The sequence below is a fragment of the Schistocerca americana genome, chromosome 11, assembly GCF_021461395.2.
Source record: "Schistocerca americana isolate TAMUIC-IGC-003095 chromosome 11, iqSchAmer2.1, whole genome shotgun sequence".
In the NCBI taxonomy this organism is placed as follows: Eukaryota; Metazoa; Arthropoda; class Insecta; order Orthoptera; family Acrididae; genus Schistocerca; species Schistocerca americana.
Genome location: NC_060129.1, coordinates 180,483,710 through 180,505,804, shown reverse-complemented (window position 1 = coordinate 180,505,804; position 22,095 = coordinate 180,483,710). Strand labels below are relative to the sequence as shown.

The following is a 22,095-nucleotide window of genomic DNA, read 5'->3' as shown; positions in this document are numbered from 1 at the left end:
GTGGCTGAAGTTGACACTATTAAGGTTGCCTACTTTGGCTACTTCCACTCATTGATGTCCTATGCTATCATATTCTAGGGGGAACCAACCACTTGCAAAAAAAGTTTTCACCATCCAAAAAAAAAAGCAATCAGAATAATGTGTGGGGTCCATCAAAGACACTCTTGCAGGCGCTTGTTTCAGAAGATAGGTATCCTAACAACTGCCTCACAGTATATTTTTTCCTTGCTGACCTTAGTGTGCAAAAATTATTCCATCTACCAAGACAACAGTAAATTCCATGGTTATAACACCAGAAACAAAAACAATCTACATTTAGAAATGAAACGTCTCACTCTGGTACAAAAAGGAGTTTACAACTCCAGCATTAAGCTGTTCAATGCTCTACCACTACATATCAAATGTGTTCATACACAACTGCCAAAATTTAAACAAGTTCTCAAAGATTACCTGACAGAGAAATCTTATTATACTGTGGATGAATATCTGAAAGAAAATGTATACCATCACTAAACTTATTGTGTCTAGAAGTAGTTCAATTGATTTTATTGTGCATTTGGGCATTAGCACACTTTTTGTAACAACAGATTGGCTGTACATGTATTTACTCTTGTAGGCCTAATATCTGATTTAACCTTGTGCTCTTATCTTTAAACTTTATTTAAAACTCCTTTTTCTGTCAAATGGTTGTTATGTTATCTAGCTGACATTGTATCTGTTACTGTATTTATAGTATGTCTTACTTAAACTATGTACAATTTGCCATTGAATTGCCCTTGTATTTATTGTAAGTTTAAATTAAAACTTGTACAATTTGACACGTTCCATATCCTTGTGATTGACTCACTAAGTGGATCTACGGAACAAGAAATAAATAAAAAAATAAATTTGTTTTTAGATATATTAATAAGTAATAAGACACCCATTTTAAGTTAAATGATATTTATTTGTTTCGATAGTAAGCTATTTGCCACTATTATTCTTTTGTTACAATGTATTTGAAATACATTGCAACCTATATTGCTACATAATTATATATATCAAAAAATGATTGAAACTGTCGAAGTAATATATTCGCTGATTTCTGAAGTCATTTTATCCAGTGCAAAATGATACTCCAATGGTGTGGGGGGGGGGAGGCTATATACCCCCCCCTCTTCCCCTTGCCATCACCCCTGGCTACCGGTTGTAACATAATGGTACCGGTACATAAAGAAACTCAAAAAGCGCCATGTTTGGAAATATCTCGATAGATAAAAACATGAGCAGTGTGTTACATCATATATACTAAAGCGGCCCCAAATATATAGATGTGGGATTGATAGATTGCACAATAATATTGAGAACTTCAAAAAATCAAATGGCTCTTGAGCACTATGGGACTCAACTGCTGTGGTCATCAGTCCCCTAGAACTCAGAACTACTTAAACCTAACTAACCTAAGGACATCACACACATCCATGCCCAAGGCAGGATTCGAACCTGCGACCGTAGCAGTCGCACGGTTCCGGACTGCGCGCCTAGAACCGCGAGACCACCGCGGTCGGCCAGAATTTCAAAAACCTTTCAAATATTTCGTCCTCTGTGCGCAGTATTGTACTAGTTCATGGATATCTTTTGTGTTCACTGTTTGTTGTTGTTCTTACGGTGTTGAAAATATGTTCAAAACTAGTATGACTACCATCGAAATAATTGCCAGCATTGTGGGATGTCAGGCATATGAGTACAAAATGGAAACGTTACGAATGAATTGTATTATTAGCTACTCTTAAAACACAAGGAAAGACTACAAAGACCAATGATTTTTTAAAAAGTAAGTACTGCGAAATTATAAATAATGTAAAAATGGATATTTGTGTGGGTCTAAATTACCTACCTGCACATAATCGTTTAGTGACATGTTTCTATAACTATGCATGGAATACTTTTAAGGTGACACTGCACTTGCAAATTTATTCTTCGAAAGAATTGCCACTGGCAAGATGGTGTAGCATAACAGATAAACGCTGATTTGGTTGCTATTTTGTTTTTTGATCATGGGGATTTGAGCACTGGCAGAAATTTAACCTGGGTGAGGGGGGAAGTGTGTGACTCTAAAATATATATTTTTGATGGAAAAGTTGGCCAGTTACGACACAAAACATTATATACCAGAGAACTGATGGTAATCCTCTCTCTACCTGTTACACGAACATTACTTTGACACCGTACTTACAACATCAAATGAAAGGTTAAACGACAACTGCTAAAGACATGGTAACATCTATCAGCCACGCAGTGCCACATCTGGCTAAACGAGAAGCTTAGCTGAATCACAGGAAAATGTAAAGGAATTTGATGACGAATGATAACACTGCACTCCAGATTTCAAAATGGAGGAGAGGGGTGCAAATACATGGGTATGGGGATGTCCAAGTATGTTGATAACCATTTCCAGTAATGTATCAAATGTTCGACCATCACCACAAAAAAAGTTATGATAATCCGCAACAGTCAGAACCACATTACTGTTGCACAATAATACTGAGCAGTGAAGGGAGACCGTCAATAATATTGCGCAGTACAACTGACCGTTTGGGGGCCGCTTAAGCTCTCTTGAACTTTTTCCCTATTTTAACATCTGTTAATTGCTGGGGGAAAACCGGAGCTAAGGCCGGTATTACAGAAACAAATCAAACACACTGGGTGTAACACGAGGTGTGCCACACGGGTCCGTGCTTGGACCCTTGCTTTTCATAATTTATGTAAATGATTTGTCCAATATGATGCCTTGTAAGTCCATACTAGATGCAGATGACACCACCTTTCTTACAGCACTCAAGCACAAAAGTGCAGAACAACTCAGAATATCCGGTGTATGGTTCGGAGCAAATGAATAACAAATTAATCACTCTAAAACTGTAAACATTCTATTCAGCCTATGTAACAATGACAACTGTAGTTCCTCAGTTAAGCTTCTTGGCATTCATCTGGACGCAAAATTAACCTGGGAAACTCACACCAATTATGTATGCAAAAAGTTATCCCAAGTCACCTATCTGCTAACTAAACTCAGGACTTGTGTCACTGCTACATGCCTACTATGCCTTTTTTCCATAGCCGCCTCACATATGCAGTACTGTTATGGGGCAACACCTCTGGGGCAAAAAGAATTTCTCTTTGGCAGAAAAAGGCCATTAGGTGTATTGCTGGAGTGAGAAACCATGTATCATGTAGAGACTATTTCAAAGAGTTAAAAATACTGACAATTACATCACTGTTTATTCTCAGTGGCTTAGTGCACATAAAGGAAAACCAAGAAAGCTATAAACTGCGCGAGTCTGTACATAGTCATCACACACGCCAAAGGCAGATGATGGACATCCCAGTTACTAGGCTTAAAAAAACCCAAAAGAGTTACACATACACAGGGATACAATTATTTAACATGCTACCACCTCAGCACACAGTGTATCGCTGAATGTCTTCAAAAATATTACAAAAAGGTGGCTTGGACAAAAAGCATTCTATACAATAGAAGAATTTAAAGTATGTAATAAAAATGATCTAATCTGTTAAAACTGCTGTATGACATGACCACCATATTACATGAGCACTTCTGAAAATGTTATCGTATCATGCGGTTGTGCTTTATTTACATAATGTATTTTTACTCAATAGTTAACTGCTGTATGACATGACCACCCTATTACATAAGTTCTTCTGAAAATGTTATTGTACCATGCTGTTGTGCTTTATTTACACAATACATTTTCCCTAATTTATTTACATAATGCATTTTCCCCAATGGTTAACATGTATTAAGCCTGTCTCATTTATATTTGTTAAAATGTTTTTTTTTCTTATCATGTGTATTGTGTTACACATACAGTATCTCCTTTTGTCATTCTGCACGACATTTATGTTTAATGACTACTAAACATGTGCAGCATAAAACATATTTACTCATTCAGAATGTTAAAAATGTATGACTTATTTTGTAATTATATAATGTATGTAAAACGAAGACATCAATTGCATGAAAAATGCTTAAAGATGGATCAATAAATCAATTACATTATCAAATTCCTATCTCAAAGATTTGATCCAAGATATGATGAAATATTCGTCAGATGTATTTGACAAAAATCTTTGACGTGACAATTGCACTGTGTGCACATGCGGAAGAGGAGTGGGGGGGATGAAAGGGGGAACGTACCTGTGTGAAGCCGTGGATTTTACGACGAGACAATAAAAGCATTCAACAAAACTTGTTACGTGAGCTTATAGTGGCGGACGTCAAGTCGTACATAATTACTTAAGAATGGATGACCATACATTTCAGTATTTGATCAGTTAAGTGTAGCCTCATATCACAGAACACAAAGAAATTTCATAGTCTAATCATTGTTTGAATCATCCTATGGCGTTACTCATTACTAATACACGGCACAAACTTTTTGTACATCTTATTAACAGACGAATGATATTACGTTTTCTTCCAATTTTCTCAACAAAATGGCGTGACTTCGATACAAGACTACACTGCTTGCTGTGCAGTACTGTTAATGACCACAGCTGAGATCTGGCAGAAAAAATTATAGCAGTACAGCCACGGCTTTGAAAATAGGTTAACATTTTTAATACGAAATTCGAAACTAATTTTAACGCATAATGGTCGAAACAAGACTCGTTCCTTTTCACATTCGAACTGATGGAAAAAGAAAAAAATAACTTAAAGACATAAATTCAAAACATGCACAATTATGAAGTGTTTACCTTTCCAGAACGTTGAGGAATAACGTGTAAGTATTACTGTAAGAAATACCGAAAACAGTCAACAACTCCACCTCAATTCCAACCACTAACAATAAACTACAACGCAGAAAGGAAGTCGTTAAATAGTACCACGCCCACAGCATTGCCAACAGCTGCGAGTATGAGGACACCAACTGTATTCTTCCATGTGTTCAGAAGAAATAATTAGTATGTTGAATATCCTTAATCACGAATCTGCTGCATGATCTTTATAGAAAATTAGTTTGCAAGGGATATGATCAGCAAAAGTAGAGAGAAGACCGCACTGGAACGCAGTGATCATTATATTGATTACGGGGTGGCGAAGATCGATCTTGCAAAGGGTTAAGTTCAAAAACCACCATTTTTTACATTTACGGTGGAGAGGTCCTTCATAGGTTTAGGTAGTGATCGGCTAAACTGCGATTTTTCGATATCAGTGATTTTTGTGAATGGTATTTTTCATTATGTGTTATTCTTAACTGTGATTTGTCCAACGAGTTAAAATTTCATAGAGTGGCTGAGATACTAGCACTCTTAGCGGCAACCAACGCTAACTCGGCCGCCATGTTCTCCTTAGTCAAAACCATGGAGGTAAGAATAGAGGGAGACGCCGTGACGTCACAGCTGTGAAGCTATGTGAAGCCCAGGGTGCAAGATTCGAGTTTCACACGAAATTTGCAGTCTCCCCTCCACAACGGCCAAAGGCCAGTCACGTGATTCCACCTCCACACGGATAGGACTGACAGCGCTCCTGGCGTTACTTGAGTGTACTATGTTGCCTTTCCCGCCAGAAAACAAACACACTCTCGCCTGCTTTGTGTCTGTAAGCAAAGTCCACTACAGCCAGATTGCACAGATTCTTTTCAGGTTTTTACTACGAGTTGTTTAAAAACGTACAGCCCAAAAAGAGCCTAGAAGATTAAGTGACTTCACACAAGTTTGCACTCTTTTTTCCGTTTTGTTTCTCAAAATATATAGTTTTCTTATTAACTTTCGTGTGTAGCGAACATGAGTTTCTACTGTGATGTTTTTATTGCTCAAAATAAAATGTATGTGACAAAATTGCCGAAGGATTCGGCTTTAATTTCGTGTACGGCAATTAAAAATGCTTAAGTTCGTGAAATTTCCACTTTAACGTGCTGTAACAGGTTGGCTATTTCTTTGCTCATAAACATTTAGCAGATGCAAACAGTTCATTCTTCGTTTCGTATCTTTATTGAAGTTGCTGTCTGCTGGTGTTCTTGTGAGATTTTATTCCGCATACTTCTAGCATTATGTTCATAATATATCCGTGTCTTAGGCTGATATAGCATTTAATGCATAGTTTGGCAATATATGGGATATGACTTTTCAGAGTTTTACAGTCGGCTGAAGAATGAGTTTCTAACATTTTGTCTATTTGCTGCTCAAATAGGATACAATAATTATTGAATTGTCAATATTTTCCATACAGTCGTCCTCAGCAAACTGTGGAGCGGTGGCAGTCACGCCCCGCCTCATGTCCATGTGGAGGTGGAATCACGTGACCGGCCTGTGGCTGTTGTGGTGGGGAGACTGCAAATTCCGTGTGAAACCTGAGTCTTGCAGCCCGCTCCAGGGTAGCCATCTCAATCCGACCAAAACATTGCTGCTGTAAGCTTGTGTGCATAGGCTTGTCGCTCGCTTTTGGCCGGATTTTGCGCTATTATGGTGACGTGTGGTGTTCGGATGTACGGATCGTTCTGATTGTGATGCGAAATCGAAGGGAATAACATTTCATGTGTAAGTTGTCTCGTTAAGCGTGATTTTACAACTTCATTGTGAATTAACGTGTGCTACATCGGTACTTGTACTATAGCGTGTTTTTCTCCTATATGATTTTAGATTTCCTAAAAATGAAAGTCGGAAAGCTCAGTGGGAGAATGCCGTGAGGAGGAAGAATTGGGGGTCTAGTGTAGCAGGGGATACAACCCGTCGGCTTTGGACAATGACGTCACAAGTTGCCAGAGAGCAGTTTACCATTTTCGCTTTTGCTGTTATGTTTCAGTTTCGTTTTTTTACTGATTGCTTAATTAAGTGGATCTGTTTATTCTATCTCGTGAGATTTTTTTTTTAAAAAAGCCAAAAAACACTTATCAGCTACTGAAGGGAGCTACAACACTAAGATGAATCGCTTCTCGTTTGGCGACTTGTGACGACATTGTCTAAAGCCGACGGGTTGTATCCCCTGCTACACTAGTCCTAGAATTGGCGTGCGTCTAAATGGAGCACTATATTCTCAGCATTTCCGAGAAGAGGACATAGACCGAACTTCCCTTTCAACAAGTAGGCTCCGAGAAAACGCTGTACCATCAGTTTTCCCTACACATCCAAAACATTTGCAAAAGGTATGTTAATTCAAAGAATTAAATTCTTAGTTTTCAAGTTCACGTTGCAGTATAATACGTACGTATCGTCGATAATCGAAGTGTTGAGTAACTCACTTTGTCTTCATCATGTACCAAATTAAAAGTTAACACTACATTAACTGGCGTAAATTATAGGCCTAAACAGGACACTGTGTAGATTTGCCATTCTATGTACCGTATTTCAGTAAATATTGGTGGTAATGAACAGAGTTTCCCAGTAGTGTAACGTAACTGAAATGTCCCAGTATGTATTACAAACAAGATGTATTTATGGGGCTTTGGAGGGAGGGTATAGCTAACTTAGTTTTCAGTTTGTATTATTTAGTTTGTGATACACGATTATTAGTGAATTAACAAAATTGTATCGTTTACATTGAAGGCTAGCTATTCGTAATATTACATTAAAAACTATTTTTAATCAGAAGAAACGCGGAATTTCGCCTTTAAGAGATTTTATTTTAAACAAAAACTTTGAAACAAACAATCTGATGACGTTACATGCGTATATGGTGCAATTAGCGACTGTAATACACGCAGCGCTATAGCACACTGGCAATGTTTTGGTCAGAGTGTCATGGCAGCGAGCCACGCCCCCATGGCTTCAAAACGTAGTACGGCTGGGATACGTAGCGCCATCTCCCCTTATTCTTACCTCCATGGTCAAAACATTAGGAAAGCGTTACTGTTGTTTGTGTTGGAAGTGAGTCAGCTGTTGTGATATTACTGCAATATTTAACTTTTCTAGTTGACTTTTTTGTTACAAAATATAAAGTCAACATGCCTGTAGTGTGTTCAGCGTTCAACTGCACAAATCGCAGCGATAAAACAACAAATATTTCATATTATAAGTAAGTATATTAGTACCGAAATAAGACACCTGTTTTTTAATGTTTATTAAAGAGTCATTTGCATTGGAACTGTAATTATGCTTAAGACAAATGCAGGAAAGTAATTTATTTATCGTTGATTACAGATTTCCTTTAAAAGATAAGGAAATTACAAAAAGATGGGTTATAAATATGAAGCGAGAAAACTGGTTTCCTACTACAGCCAGTTACCTCTGTTCAGCTCATTTTAAAGAGAAATATATGTACCACACAAATGTCCAGAGGCGCCTTTTGTCAAAAGCAGTACCTACTATCTTTAACTTTCCATCACATTTACAAAAGCAAGATAAAGTATTACGACCACAACCCAGAAAGCGATCTTTCGACAATTTGCAAGATAGTGCTGTTACAGTGACATCATTAGCACAAAGTAAGTCAATAATTTAATTTTACTCGGTGTTCTTATTACTTTGAATTACATACTTTCTATTATAATCTTATGGTGTAACTCTGTTTTAAACTTATGATGTAACTGCATTCTTTCAGTGCCTGTCAGACCCACATCTGTTTCTGCTGACCACAATTACTGTCTACCAAGCCCTAAGAAGTTGAAAACACAATATAACAGAGTACAAGTAGAGAATGCGCAACTAAAGAAGCCGATAAAGCAAATGAAGCAACTTAGTGTACGACACAGAAGAAGAATAGTGCAGTTACAGACTTTAGTTGCTGGTTTGAGAAGGCTATGTAGCTCAGTTTCTGATATGTTAAACAGTGAACATGTAGTTGGTTTGTTGAAGGAGCTATTGGAACTTCGGTGCATTGCTAAACTATGCCATTATTCTCAGCAGATAAGGAAATTTTCCCTGACCCTACACTTTTATTCTGCCAAGGCATACAGCTACTTACGAAAATTTTTGAAATTACCCCACCCAAGAACGCTTCGCCGTTGGGCAATGTCAGTGGGTGGCCATCCAGGTTTTACTGAGGAGGGTTTCACTAAAATTGCCTCTGAAGTTGGGAATAGCACAACCCAAATTTTTGCAACATTGATGTTTGATGAGATGGCTATTAAGAAGGACCTTGTTTGGGATGGGGAAAAAATAAGAGGCTGTGTATGGTGAGACAGGCGACAAACAAAATTAGCTGTACTGACTGCTTAGAAGGTATTTTTGCTTGTATTGAGGCTAAAAGAACTGGATTGATTGCAGTGAAAGATGTGAAAACCAGTTTAATCAATCCAGCTAATGATGATGTTAAATTTTGTAATGTTGCTGAGAAGGTTTTCAGAAATAATGAGGACATAATCCTGAAATGTCAGAAAAACGTTTTGTTGAGGCTCCAGACAGAAGTGTTGCAATTGATGAGAGGCTCCTTATTTATAAACAATGAACATCTTTTGACAGAAACTGAATTTGGTGAAGAAACCCATTATGTTAAACTGATAAAACTGCTGCTCAAACATTTTTTGTATGTCGAATAAATCACTTATGCAAATCAAAATCATCTGAGCAGAGAGGTAAAGTTGTGAGACAACTATACACGAAGCTTATTTTATTTAAAGGTCAGTGAAAAGACCGAAAAAATACGAATGTCAGTTAAAACATTGTAAAAATTAAATGTAAATAAATTATTTTACTTTTCTTGTAGATTATTATTATTATTGAATTACTATGCTTGTGTTAACTACTTGTAACACATATTTCAAATAATATTCTCGTTCACAGTGTACTGGTTTTTGAGACTTTGTTTACTTTGAAATAGCGACAAAAATATCGCATTTCTGCGCCCGTTACTGTTTCTAATAGTTAACCACAGTGTGTTTAGGAGTTTCACCGTAATATTCTGGTGGTGCCTGCTCTAATTGCATTAATTTATGGGCAACAAGTAACGTTGGACAGACTTATTTGAGTTGTCTTGTAGTGTTATCTACATCGAAAAGTTTAGCCATATTTCGACACAAACATCCCTTTTTGCTGTCAGTGTACACTGAAATCACTGCTGTCTATTGCTTGTTTTAGAAAAAATAAAGCTAGTAGGGGCTATTTCAAGTGAGTCAAACGCAGTTACAAGGGGGCGGGACACAGCAGGCGAATGCCTTGACTAAAGAAAACATGGCAGACAGAACTTCAATTTGCTTCAAACATGGCGGACCTATAGCCACTCTATGAAATTTTAACTCGTTGGATTTGTCGCATTTAACGAATCCAGTTCTTGTATCCCTCTGCCTCGTGATGACAGCGTGTTGTGTGATGTCCTTAGGTTAGTTAGGTTTAAGTAGTTCTAAGTTCTATGGGACTGATGACGATAGATATTAAGTCCCATAGTGCTCAGAGCCATTTTCTTGTATCCCTCCACACTCAAACACTGCTATTTTTGCCATCCTGCTACTTCTGTACTCCTGCGATTTATCACCGTATGTAAAAGTTACACTTGTCCACACAGAAAATTGCATCTCAACAAGAGTGTCATTAGTAAGTATGTTATACATTTGTTCTTCTGTTGGCTTTAATTTTGTATTAAAGAAACAATTGTGAAGATATTAATAGTGTAATTAATAAGTAAGTAGCCATAAGTACCGTAATAGTTTGTATGTAGAAAACGAATTCTAACGTATTGTTATGTTCACAGGCACCCGAACTACTTTTCAGTCACTCAGTATAGCGATAAATCGAAATATCATTGTCAACAAATCTGAATAAATTGCCACTGCCTCTTTAGACTGTCTTCGTCAGACGATAGTTTAGTTTCTAAGTGGTTCGATGAACTTAAGTGAGATCGTTACTGCCAATGAGAAACATCCACCGGTAATTTCCAAGAATCAATGCCTCTCGAAATAGCAGGATCCAAACGATACATAGCGAACGTGCGATCCTAAATCGATCACGCGACTCTGGTTGCGGGCGTTATGAGTATGTTTACAGTGGTCACTACAGCAATGACAATAGAAGAGCATTACAAAAATACTTGTAATCACAAAGTAGAAGACTTTCCTTACTCGTTGTCGGTGTTGTCGCCATGTGAAAGTCCTTTTGATGTGTACGCTACGGGAACAGTTCCCTTTTTGCCATTAATTTGCGGAGCTGTCTAACTTAGAGCAACTAAGGGAACGACGGAAAACAGATGAAAATGAAGATAACAAATAATTGATCATAACGTCCGCCACCAGAGTCGCGTGATCGATTTAGGCACGCCCGATATGTATCGTTTGGACCCCGTGACTTCGAGAGGCAATCATTCTTGGAAATTAGCTATCCCCAAATGAGTGGCTTTCATTACAGGAAATATTAGCAGTATTACTCTGCCATTTATGTTGTTTGTAATTAGTGACAGCATGAATGATTGATAATCTTTGTGATTTTGCAGACGCAGTTCCGACTCTGATTATTGGTTGCAGTACTTTTCTATCCACATCAAGGCTCTTGAGAGAGAATAGTGAAGATTCAAGACAACTCTTAGAGGATTTGCAGTTTAAAAGTGCCGTAATTATGAAATAAGTGTGTAGAATGAGTGAGTGAACTGTGAGTAATTGAAGTTATTATGCGGTTTTAAAGGAATGATAAAATAAATGTTAAACACAGTGAGTGAATAATGAAATTTTCATTTTCACAATGCTAAGCCGTCCCATACCCGTAAATTTTCCTCCATTTAATTACTGGTAAAGACTTGGGGAGTGACGTGCCCCCGTCCCCCCACCTCCCAATCCCTTTCCCCACAATCTCGGTGTGGTGACGCTGACCTGTAACATAGCCCGAGGTCTAGAGTATGTGTTTTGATGCTGTTGATATGACTGGGAAGTACCGGTCTTCCAGTTAAATCAGGAATAGTTTAGGTGCAATACTTGAAGGTAGGACAAGAAAAGCTTACTTGTGTAGGTGGTGGTTGTGTCGGCAAAAAGTTGTGCATGCCGTTGCCATGTTGAACATAGGTGTAAAATTGAACTGTGTCAGAACAAAAGTGAGGCATTCATATGACTCAATAATATTGTTTTCATTTCATTACACTTATACAGCTGTCTTGAGTTCTGCTGTGTTAATTGGTATTTCTTTATTGGTCCTGTAAATTGTGTTTACGTACATATTTTGTACAAACGATGTAGGACAAGTCAGGTTGGTGCAGTATATACAACATCATACACATCGTTATTTTGAAAAGATAAATAATTAAAAATTAATCAATACATGTTGAATATTGATGATAAAATTAATATAATGAAATAAAATGCTAGATTGTTTAGGTATATTTGATCAGTTACATTATACTTTTCTGGTACTCTAAAAACTCGGAAACAGAATAGAAGCAGTGGTCAAGCAAGTACTCTTTCAGTTTCACTTTAAACTTTTGTAAATTTTGCATCTGTTTCAAATAGGATGGTATGACATTGTACAGCATTATGCCAGTATGATACACTCTCCCCTTACAAATGTTTGTACTTACTATATTGTCATGTAAATAATGCTTCTGCCTAGTAGGCCATTATGAGGGTGGTAATCACAGTTATACTTCAAGATATTTCAACATTGCAAAGTCCTGTAGGTTTGTGGAGCATTAACGACAACTGTCAAATTGGAAACAGAATCAAGCACATTTTTTTGGGTTACTTGTCTCTAAATGATATTTTCAGGAGAAAAAGACAATATTGCTTCTTATTGATATGATAAATTCAAAGTCACATAACTGGTGCTGAATGTGCATGTCGTCATATAATTCATCTCTTGAGGCACAAGGTTCTTAAAACGAAGTACGAACGTCGGTCAACAGATGGCACTAGGCAAAGAATGTTGTTGTAGTCTTCAGTCCTGACACTGGTTTGATGCAGTTGCAACTTGTGACTTCTAGTTGCGATTTGTCACAGAAATCCCATTTGGACTCGATAGCAAATCGCAGTGAATGCGCTTAGTACGGACTTTGGCCAACAGCGGGCATTATTAACTGCGCTTTTTAGTTGCTACTTGCGACTTCTAACGACGACTTGTCACTGAAATCTCAGCTAATTCCGTAGCGTGACACCAGGTTAACAGAAAGCAGTACGAAATTGGACCAACAGATGGCAAACGGCATTAATGTGAAATGCTACTTGCGACTGCTAAATTGTGACTCAAATCGCTATTAGATTCTGTAAAGTTGTTATTGTGATATCTGTGACTTCCCAATCACTGTGATTTCTAACAGATACGTGATTTCCTGCCCACCACTAGGTTTAGTGATACAATGGATGAATAAGAAAACGGCAGAAACATAGATGGTTCCTCTTATATAACGATCGGCCACTGTGTTTAGGGTAACTTAATTTTGTTAAGAAAAATTGATATGCGGGGATTTCTCAGTATATTCCACTGATAAACGACTGGTTACACAGATAACTTAATATGTTACTTAACTCGGAATCATATTCTTTAATTAACTTTGTTGATATTTCATTATACCCACAAGAGGTTTTGATTTTAAAGATTTTATGAGGGACATTATTTCTGCTGGGGTAGTTAGGGTCAAATTCATATTATGAAAGTCACTTGAAATGTCTGGTCTGAGGTATTCCATAGCAGCATCCACAGAACCTGACAAACCCATCTTTTCAGTAACAGTTATAAAATGTTTGTTAAAAAGTTCTGCAACGCTACACACATCTGTCACCAACGTATCATTTATTCTTAATGCTATTTGTCCCTCTTCATGTCTGGTTCTACCAGTCTCCTCCTTCACTATATCCCATATTGTCTTTATTTTGTTACTTAATATGGCTATTTTTCCTTGTAATATATTTACTTTGATGTCCGTATTACAGTCTTTAATATTTTGCAGTATTTCTTGTAATGGGCTGTAGCATCAACATCAGAACTGGTTTGGATTGACAGATACAGTTTTCTTTTTGTTTTACAAGATACCCCTATTCCTTGACTAATCCATGGCTTCTTTGTAGACTTTGCTCTAAACTTGGGGAAAAACCTTGGGGGGAAAACAGTGTTCAAATAAGGCAAGCACTTTATTAGCAAAAGTGTTATATTTTTCATTCATGCCATGAGCACTGTAAACATCAGTCCAGTGAATGTCTCTGAGGAGTGTCCTAAAATAATCAATTTTTGGCTTATTGATTACCCTCTTCAGCTCAGTTTTAACAAATTTTATGTCCTGTTCAGTATTAACATTTTAACAGAAGGAACTGCATGTCATGATCTGAGAGGCCATTGAGTGTTGGCTTTGTAACATAAATTTGTTCATTGGGCTTTTCTATAAAGATATTATCAATGGCTGTTTGTGAGCAATTGGCTACCATAGTGGGGAACTTTATAGTGGGAATTAAGTTGAATGATAGTATTACTAAGTCAAATAAGTTCTTATTGGGAGAGTCTTTAAGGAAATCTACATTGAAATCATCAGCAACCACTATTTCTACGTTGTCTTCACGGTCCCTGCAGAAGTAGGCTGTAATGATAAATTCTATTGTCCGATTCCACTCATCGGCTTTGAGCAATGACGTCATACCTAAGGCAAAGCCGCTACATATAGACAATTTATGAAAGCAACACATCATACTCCCAAACAAACGAATGTAGCATACGATAAAATTACGATAACACAGTGGCAGTTATTTACTTAGTCATGAATTCAACCGAACATAAAGAAAATAATTAACAACATGAATTAAAAACAAATTTCCATGTCTTGTAAGAAGTATTCTCGTAATTTACGCGACTATAAAAGCACAGAGAACCTGTAAATTGCGTTACAGTAAAACGCATGGTGACGTCATACTGTTATAAAATAGCGTAAATTTTATATTAATTATTGAATCTAACGGGAGAAGCGCTGGAAAGTGAGAGTTTTTGGCGGGGAGAAACTAAAATGTAGAAGAAAAACGGGAAAATTAAATGAATGACAACAAATACGAAACAGCAGCATAAAATGTGGAGAAGCCGACACACTAAATACTAAAAGGCAATGCATGACAAACGGGTATCTACAAAAAAATGAAGAATATTGGAATTGATAACTAGAATTAATCTACGTAGGTAAATCGCAGTTACAAATTTCATCCGTTCCATGATTCGTATGTCAATTATTTTTGCAGTTGTAAGCACTTAGACGTAACCATTTCTACGTTTGTAATTGCTCTCAAAAACTACTGCAATGTATAACAAAAATTGGGATCGTTAACCAGAACTGACCTTCTATATAAGTCAATTCTAGTTACCGATTCCAATATTAGTAATTTTTTTGGAGTAGTTCAAAGAGCAATTACAAATGCAGACATCATATTAGCCTACATTTTAGTGCACGCATGTGCTGAAAAAACGATCTATAATGAATCATCCAAGGACTGAAATCGGTAACTACGATTAACCTATATGGGAGGTCAACTGAACTATATAGGAGGTCAATTCTAGTTGCAGATTCCAGTCATTGGATGATTCATTAATTAGATCGTTTTTTTCAGCACGTGTGTCAACTACGATTCTGTGGGATTTCTAGATTTCTTATTGATCTCAAAACTACCATGAAAAGCTAATAAATATTGTAAGTAAAGCTCCAAAATTTTTCTCTTTTTCATGGTAATGAAGACAGTTAATACCATGTGTAGAATTCGTGTAACACTTCATTGCACACACTTGTTGTTAAAACGATCTTAATAACGAACCGTGTAATCGTTATAATAGTAACTAGAATTAATCTATATAGGTCAGTTCCAGAGACTGATTAAAGTATTTGTTAGGTCCTACTTTTTGTCAATTTTCACTACTTGTGCACACGTCCCGTTGGATTCAACAATTCGTATTAAAAGTTAACACTGAGTCATAATGTTATGACTTCACCATGCGCTATACTGTACTGGATGTAAAGATTCTCTGTGGTTTTCTTACTCGCATAAATTACGATAGTCCTTTATTTCGGACACGAGTACTTCTCTTTTTCTGTTCTTATTTATTTTCGTTACCTTTGATTCTTCTCGGTATAATTTCCGAATATGATCAGTAGCTTTCAAAGATTGCTTCTATGTAGTGTCCCTGCCACTTTAATGCTGATGACATAGAAGTTGCAGCCCAAGAAAGAGTGTTTGAGGAGGTAGCAATGAAACACCTCCAATATCTGGCAGGATAATATGACGATAATCACCTAATGGTTAATCCATCCAAAACGCTGGTCTGTGTTTTTCACTTGCAATAGAAAAGATAGGAGAAAACTGCAAGTAACTTGCAGCAAACTACAATAGTGAGGCACCACTACATACCATAGAGAAAGGTTTGACCACTTACCTACTCGACTTGCTTTCAAAGACCATTGCGAGAACATGAAGCTCAAAGTCTGCAGCCAAAATAATATTATGCACAAACTCAAAACACCACAAGGAGATTCAACCAAACGTTCTATGTATGTCTGCTATAGCCCTATGTTTTCCTATGGCAAAATATGCAGTACCATTTGGGCAGAACTCCACACACACCAGGCATGTTGACATCACTCTTAATGAGACAACCTGCATTATCTTTTCCAGTTGACAAAATTTACCATATTCTAAGCATAGCACCCCCTGGTATTAGACGAAGAACAGGAGCAGAGGTTGATGGAAAAAAAGAAAGGAAAACAACATCACCTTCCATTTGTCGAGTAGAACTGTGGTGAGACAAGGTAAGTGGAAATGACAATCCTCCCAATAAATAAATAAAAATCTTTAGTATCTCACAAGGGAACCTCCCCATCGCACTCCCCTCAGATTTAGTTATAAGTTGGCACAGTGTATAGGCCTTGAAAAACTGAACACAGATCAATCGAGAAAACAGGAAGAAGTTGTGTGGAACTATGAAAAAATAAGCAAAATATACAAACTGAGTATTCCGTGCGCAAGATAGGCAACATCAAGGATAACCTGAGCTAAGGAGCGCCGTGGTCCCGTGGGTAGCGTGAGCAGCTGCGGAACGAGAGGTCCTCGGTTCAAGACTTCCCTCGAGTGAAAAGTTTACTTTCTTTATTTTCGCAAAGTTATGATCTGTCCGTTCGTTCATTGACGTCTCTGTTCACTGTAGTAAGTTTAGTGTCTGTGTTTTGCAACCGCACCGCAAAACCGTGCGATTAGTAGATGAAAGGACGTGCCTCTCAAATGGGAATCGAAAACATTTGATTGCAAGGTCATAGGCCAACCGATTCCTCCACAGGAAAACACATCCGATATATTCTATACGACACTGGTGACGGCATGTGAGTCACATGACAGGAATTTGTTGTCGACCCACGTAACTTGTACTCTTGGCGAATGGGTAAAAAGATTCTTCTACCTTGCCCGATTTAGGTTTTCTTGTGGATGTGATAATCACTCCCAAAAAAGCGGTGAAAACTTAAGAGTTTGGCACATAAACTGAAAATAAATAAATTACACTTTTCACTCGAGGGAGGACTTGAACCAAGGACCTTTCATTCCACAGCTGCTCATGCTAACCACGGGACCACGGCGCTCCTCAGTTCACACTAGTATTGATGTTGCCTATCTTGCACATGGATTACTCAGTTTGTATATTTTGCTTATTTTTTCATAGTTCCACACATTTTCTTCCTGTTTTCTTGATTGATCTGTGTTCTGTCTTTCAAGGCCTATCCACTGTGCCAACTTATAACTAAATCTGAGGGGGGTGCAATGGGGAGGTTCCCTTGTCAAGTTAATGTCACGACGCTACTAGAAGGGCAGACATTTTGCTGCAAATTTAAAACACAAAACATAGGTGAATAAATGACTTTTTGCTGCTGCAGCTATCCCAGGAGCCGGGCAGCAGAAATCCAACACACTAGCTGCCGCCACTCCTCGGCATCGGGTCTCGTACTGTCATGCGTTCCAAGATACAGTCAGAAACACAGCACAAAACCAGCATTCTTGATGAAATCACAGACAGTTCTCTCACTCTGAAGCTGGGCCGGAACACTTTACTAGCAAGTCACTCTCACCTCCTCGATGCTGGCTCACAGACCGAGGACAGCGTGTCACCTTTTCATTGCGCCACCAGTTGCTGACTTTCTGGGTGTTGGCTCTGTGGACAGGGCCATTTTTGACTGACATGATGTCCAGCTCACATACGCCAAGAGGTGTGTGAAGGTGGGGCTCCATAGAAATAACATCTGAATCCCTTTGTCTGAGACCACGTGTGAGATACTTCACGACAGAATCGTGACACTTCATACGGGACCTGGACATCTGTAAGCAAGCCCGGGTCATGTGGTTAACAGTCTCAACAGCCCGCACGGTATCTGGTGTCCTCTACCTGCCTACGACTCCTTTGCACCCACTACTGGTTTCCGAATATGCTACCAGATATGGAAGACTTTGAACAAACTGCAAACTGAAGTGATGATGTGCAAACAAAACGTGAAGCGATGGGGTTACACTGGTGGAATAGCCACCTGTGAATGCAGAGGACATTGAGATGCTGAACACCTCTTGGGGCCGACTGCACCAACGCTGACTAAAAGTTAACCGTGGTCAAGTCAGCATTTAACCCTGATTAACTAGATATTCAGCTGCACCAACTTTGATTAAAGTTAATCGAGGGATTTGGTCACGATAAAGTTAACCTAAGTCGAAGGATCAATTATTTGGAATTGATCGCGGTTAATTTATTGTAAACACATAACATGGCAGTGCGTTTTGACGTTTTAGGTGACACAGAAGACCAAGAAATGCTATATCTTCAACATATATATTGTAGCAATTGTGCTGGTGTACTTGTGGAATGGGGAAATCGTTTCGAAGATTACGGTGATCGGAAATTTGAAGAGGTTTTGTCTTTCAAAAGAAACAGTGTGGTGGTTATTGGATCAAATCCATGATAGGTTAGAATCTCCAACTTACCGAAATAATCCGCTCTCGCCCATGAACAGACTTCTGATGACATTAAGAGCATATGTAACTGGAGCATTTAATATAGTAATTGGTGACAGTGCTAATGTACATTCTACAATGGCACAAAGAATTATAACTGAAACGTTGGGAATCGTAGAAACGATGTCTCGTCAATACATAAAGTTTCCTTCTCGAGCGGACGTACGCTCTGTGATGGATGGTTTCAACACACTGGCTTGATTTCCTGGAGTCATTGGTACAGTGGATTGCACTCACATAAGGGTTGAGTCCCGTAGGGAACAAAATGCAGAACTTTTCTGGAAAAGGAAATCATATTTGTCCTTTAATTTTCAAACAATCAGCGACCACAATTTAATAATATGGGACACTGTGGCTCGGTGGCCTGGCTCTGTGCACAATAGCACAATATTTCATAACTGTGCTTGAAGGGCACAGTTTGAAAATGGTGAAATACCAGTTGCTCACTTATTAGAAGATAGTGGCTACGCATGCAGACCTTACTTATTGATACCACTTTCAAATCCACAGAGTGCGGCAGAGCACCGATATAATAGGTCTCGCATTACAACATGGAACACTGTGGAGAGAGAATATGGTTTGTGGAAGCGGAGATTCCCCATTTTGTCTATGGGAATGAGGTGTAATCCACAAAAGACAATGGCAATTATAGTGAGTACGGCAGTCTTGCATAATATTGCAAGGAACACCAGCAAGGAAGCGTCACCAGAAGATAAGGAAATTATGCGGCTGCTGAGGCTGTTACGTAGCGAGAGGGGCCCCGATTTTGACAATAAAGAGACAATGCCTCCCGGTCAACAAATGTATCGTGATGACACATTACCAGGACAAGCAGTTTGTCGCACTATAATTGTAAACAGGTAAACTGTTACTTAATACATGTAAAATAAGTAATTATTGTTATTTTAAATTATTATAGTGCACAAATAACAACATGTTTTTTAAACATTTACATTACATTCAGTAGAACTCTTCCGCTTCCAATATTTTAATTTTTCTTTTAGTGCCAAAATTTTGAGATGTTTTATTCTCATTTCTTTCATATGTTCTATCTTCATCATTTCCAGCTGCTGCTCGAGTACTTCCACCCTCTTCTGCATCACACTGTCCAGTGCAGAGGAGGAAGTTGGTTTAGGTCTCGGTAGCATCCTTCTCCGATTAGGCCTACATTTTTCTTGTGTTCCTGCACTTGAAGGTTTGGAGAAGGGTTGTTGGACATTCTCCATAACAACCTGTGCTGGGATCAGGCTTTTGCCAGCTTCGGCAGCAATTACAGTCCCATTACTGTTTGTGGTACCACTGGCATCACCAACTGCTGCATCATCAACTACATCTACATTTAGATCCATTATTACACTGTACTGTGCATCCGAATCTAAGGTTTTTTTCCAGTGGCTTCAATGATGAGCCAACTATTTCCAGTAGTTTGTAGGTACTGGTACTGCCTTCCCTCCTCTTGTTTTATAGACTTGAACCACCTCTTCAGCCAAATCCTTCTGCAACCTCCTCTTCAGATTCTGGTAACATGTTTTAGGGTTTCAGGCCTTCTTTTTGTTACACCTGAAATGGATATGTTCCGTAGTAGCTGATATCATTTTTGTTGTGTGCATCTTGAATTGTTATTCAATATTAATCTAAGCACCATGAAAATCTGTTACATTAGTAACAGATATTTATTGATTTATGATTCAAATAAAATTTAATCTCACCTGGAGTTGAATTAAATTGTGTTGCTATATTTGTCCCATGCACCCAGTTTTTCCCTAACTGTGCATCCATCCGTTTCTTTCACACTCTAATATACTTGAATTGGAGGCAACCAACTCCAAAAGTACGTCTAATTCGAATTTGGAAAAATTTTGCATCCTTTCCTTGTTCTCCACAGTAACAACGCTCACATTACGCCAACAATATGAAAAGCATGTGTAAGTACCACAGACTGAGGCGGTTACAACACCCTTGCCACAGTCGGACAGCAAATATTATTAGCTTTGCATGTATATGGGTCAAACTCCCGATTAGTTAACCGCATTTTGGTAGTCGGCGTTTGATGTTGGTGCAGCGCAGGGACAACTTAATCACGATTAAGTTTTAACCGTGACCACGGGACCCTCTGTTATCTTGCTTTTTAATCAGCATTGGTGGCGTTAGTCATTGCTCTGACCGAAGTTGCCCGATGCCTGCACACTGGAGGAGCTGGTTTCAGCAAATGTTATGGCAATCAACAATGCCAAATTTTTGGCCTCAAAATCAGTTTGATGGGTACAAACAACAACAGTGAGCCCAAAAAGTGGAGATACAGGCTTATTTGACACTGATGCCATCTGTAACACTTTATTTGCCTATGCAACAGCACAGCTTTTCATATTAATGGGTTTATTCCATTTCTTTCATGATTAGGAAATTTTAGTCCAAGGCCAATATAAGACTCGATGAATGTGGGAAACCACCCCGATTTGGCTCATAGAATCAACTAGAATTGCAAAAAGTTAATTACCATCTCTCCAGTTTGTCACATTACCGTTTTTGCATGTGCTACTGCCTTGCACTCGCAGACTTCGGATTTACGTTAAATTTCTTACTTTTTTTCTCCTCTAGTGCAAATTCCCGCCCCTCCCCCCCCCCCCCCCCCTCTTCCCCCAAGTGAAGGGTGTAAGGGCTGAACAAGGAGTGACAGAAAAAATTGAGGATACAATTTCAGTGTGAATGTGTAAAAGTTCATATCCATCATGACTGCAGACCAGCACCGAAACCACAGCTGCTCCAAGGAATCGACATAATTTCCCATGAACAAAGTGACAACTAGGGATACCCAAGATATATACTGATAGCCAAAGCTGCAGTATTTCCTGTTGTGGTTAGCAACACAAAATGTCAGTTTATTGGAGTCACAGAACTGTGTAACAAATAAAAAGCCTGTGCTGTAATGTACCACACATTTGTATCAGTCTCCTTGCATGCACATTTTATGGTCACCATTGATTACAAATTTTACCTTCTTGCGCTTGGAAGCAGTTACAGAAGTACCACGGCCCGTGTGTCTCTGCTTCAGACTCCTTTTTCTCCATTGTGATGCCTGTGTCATCCTGCAAAGCTACTTGAAAGACGACCTACTACTGAATGATTTCGAATTCTTCTTCTTTGCAATACATGTATTCAGTTCCTGCTACAATGAGTACACAGTTGCTTACACCCCAAGTTACATACATGAAATTAGCCTTTTACAAGGTCTTTCATATGT

The 22,095-nt window shown here is 38.3% G+C and overlaps 2 protein-coding genes across 3 annotated transcripts in view; both read right to left on the bottom strand.

Moving 5' to 3' along the window:
• LOC124553501 (serine/threonine-protein phosphatase 6 regulatory ankyrin repeat subunit C-like) overlaps positions 1 to 22,095 on the bottom strand; it is a 211,211-nt gene that overhangs the window by 147,381 nt on the left and 41,735 nt on the right. The window lies entirely within an intron of this gene.
• LOC124553920 (poly [ADP-ribose] polymerase tankyrase-2-like) overlaps positions 1 to 22,095 on the bottom strand; it is a 107,056-nt gene that overhangs the window by 43,380 nt on the left and 41,581 nt on the right. Inside the window, exon 1 of one of the 2 annotated variants that reach the window (XM_047127945.1) lies at positions 4,759 to 4,879. The exons of the other annotated variant lie outside the window; for it this stretch is intronic. The gene's annotated coding sequence lies outside the window, so the exon portion shown is untranslated. Of the gene's footprint in view, positions 1 to 4,758; positions 4,880 to 22,095 lie in introns of those variants that run through there. 2 annotated transcript variants of the gene reach the window in all.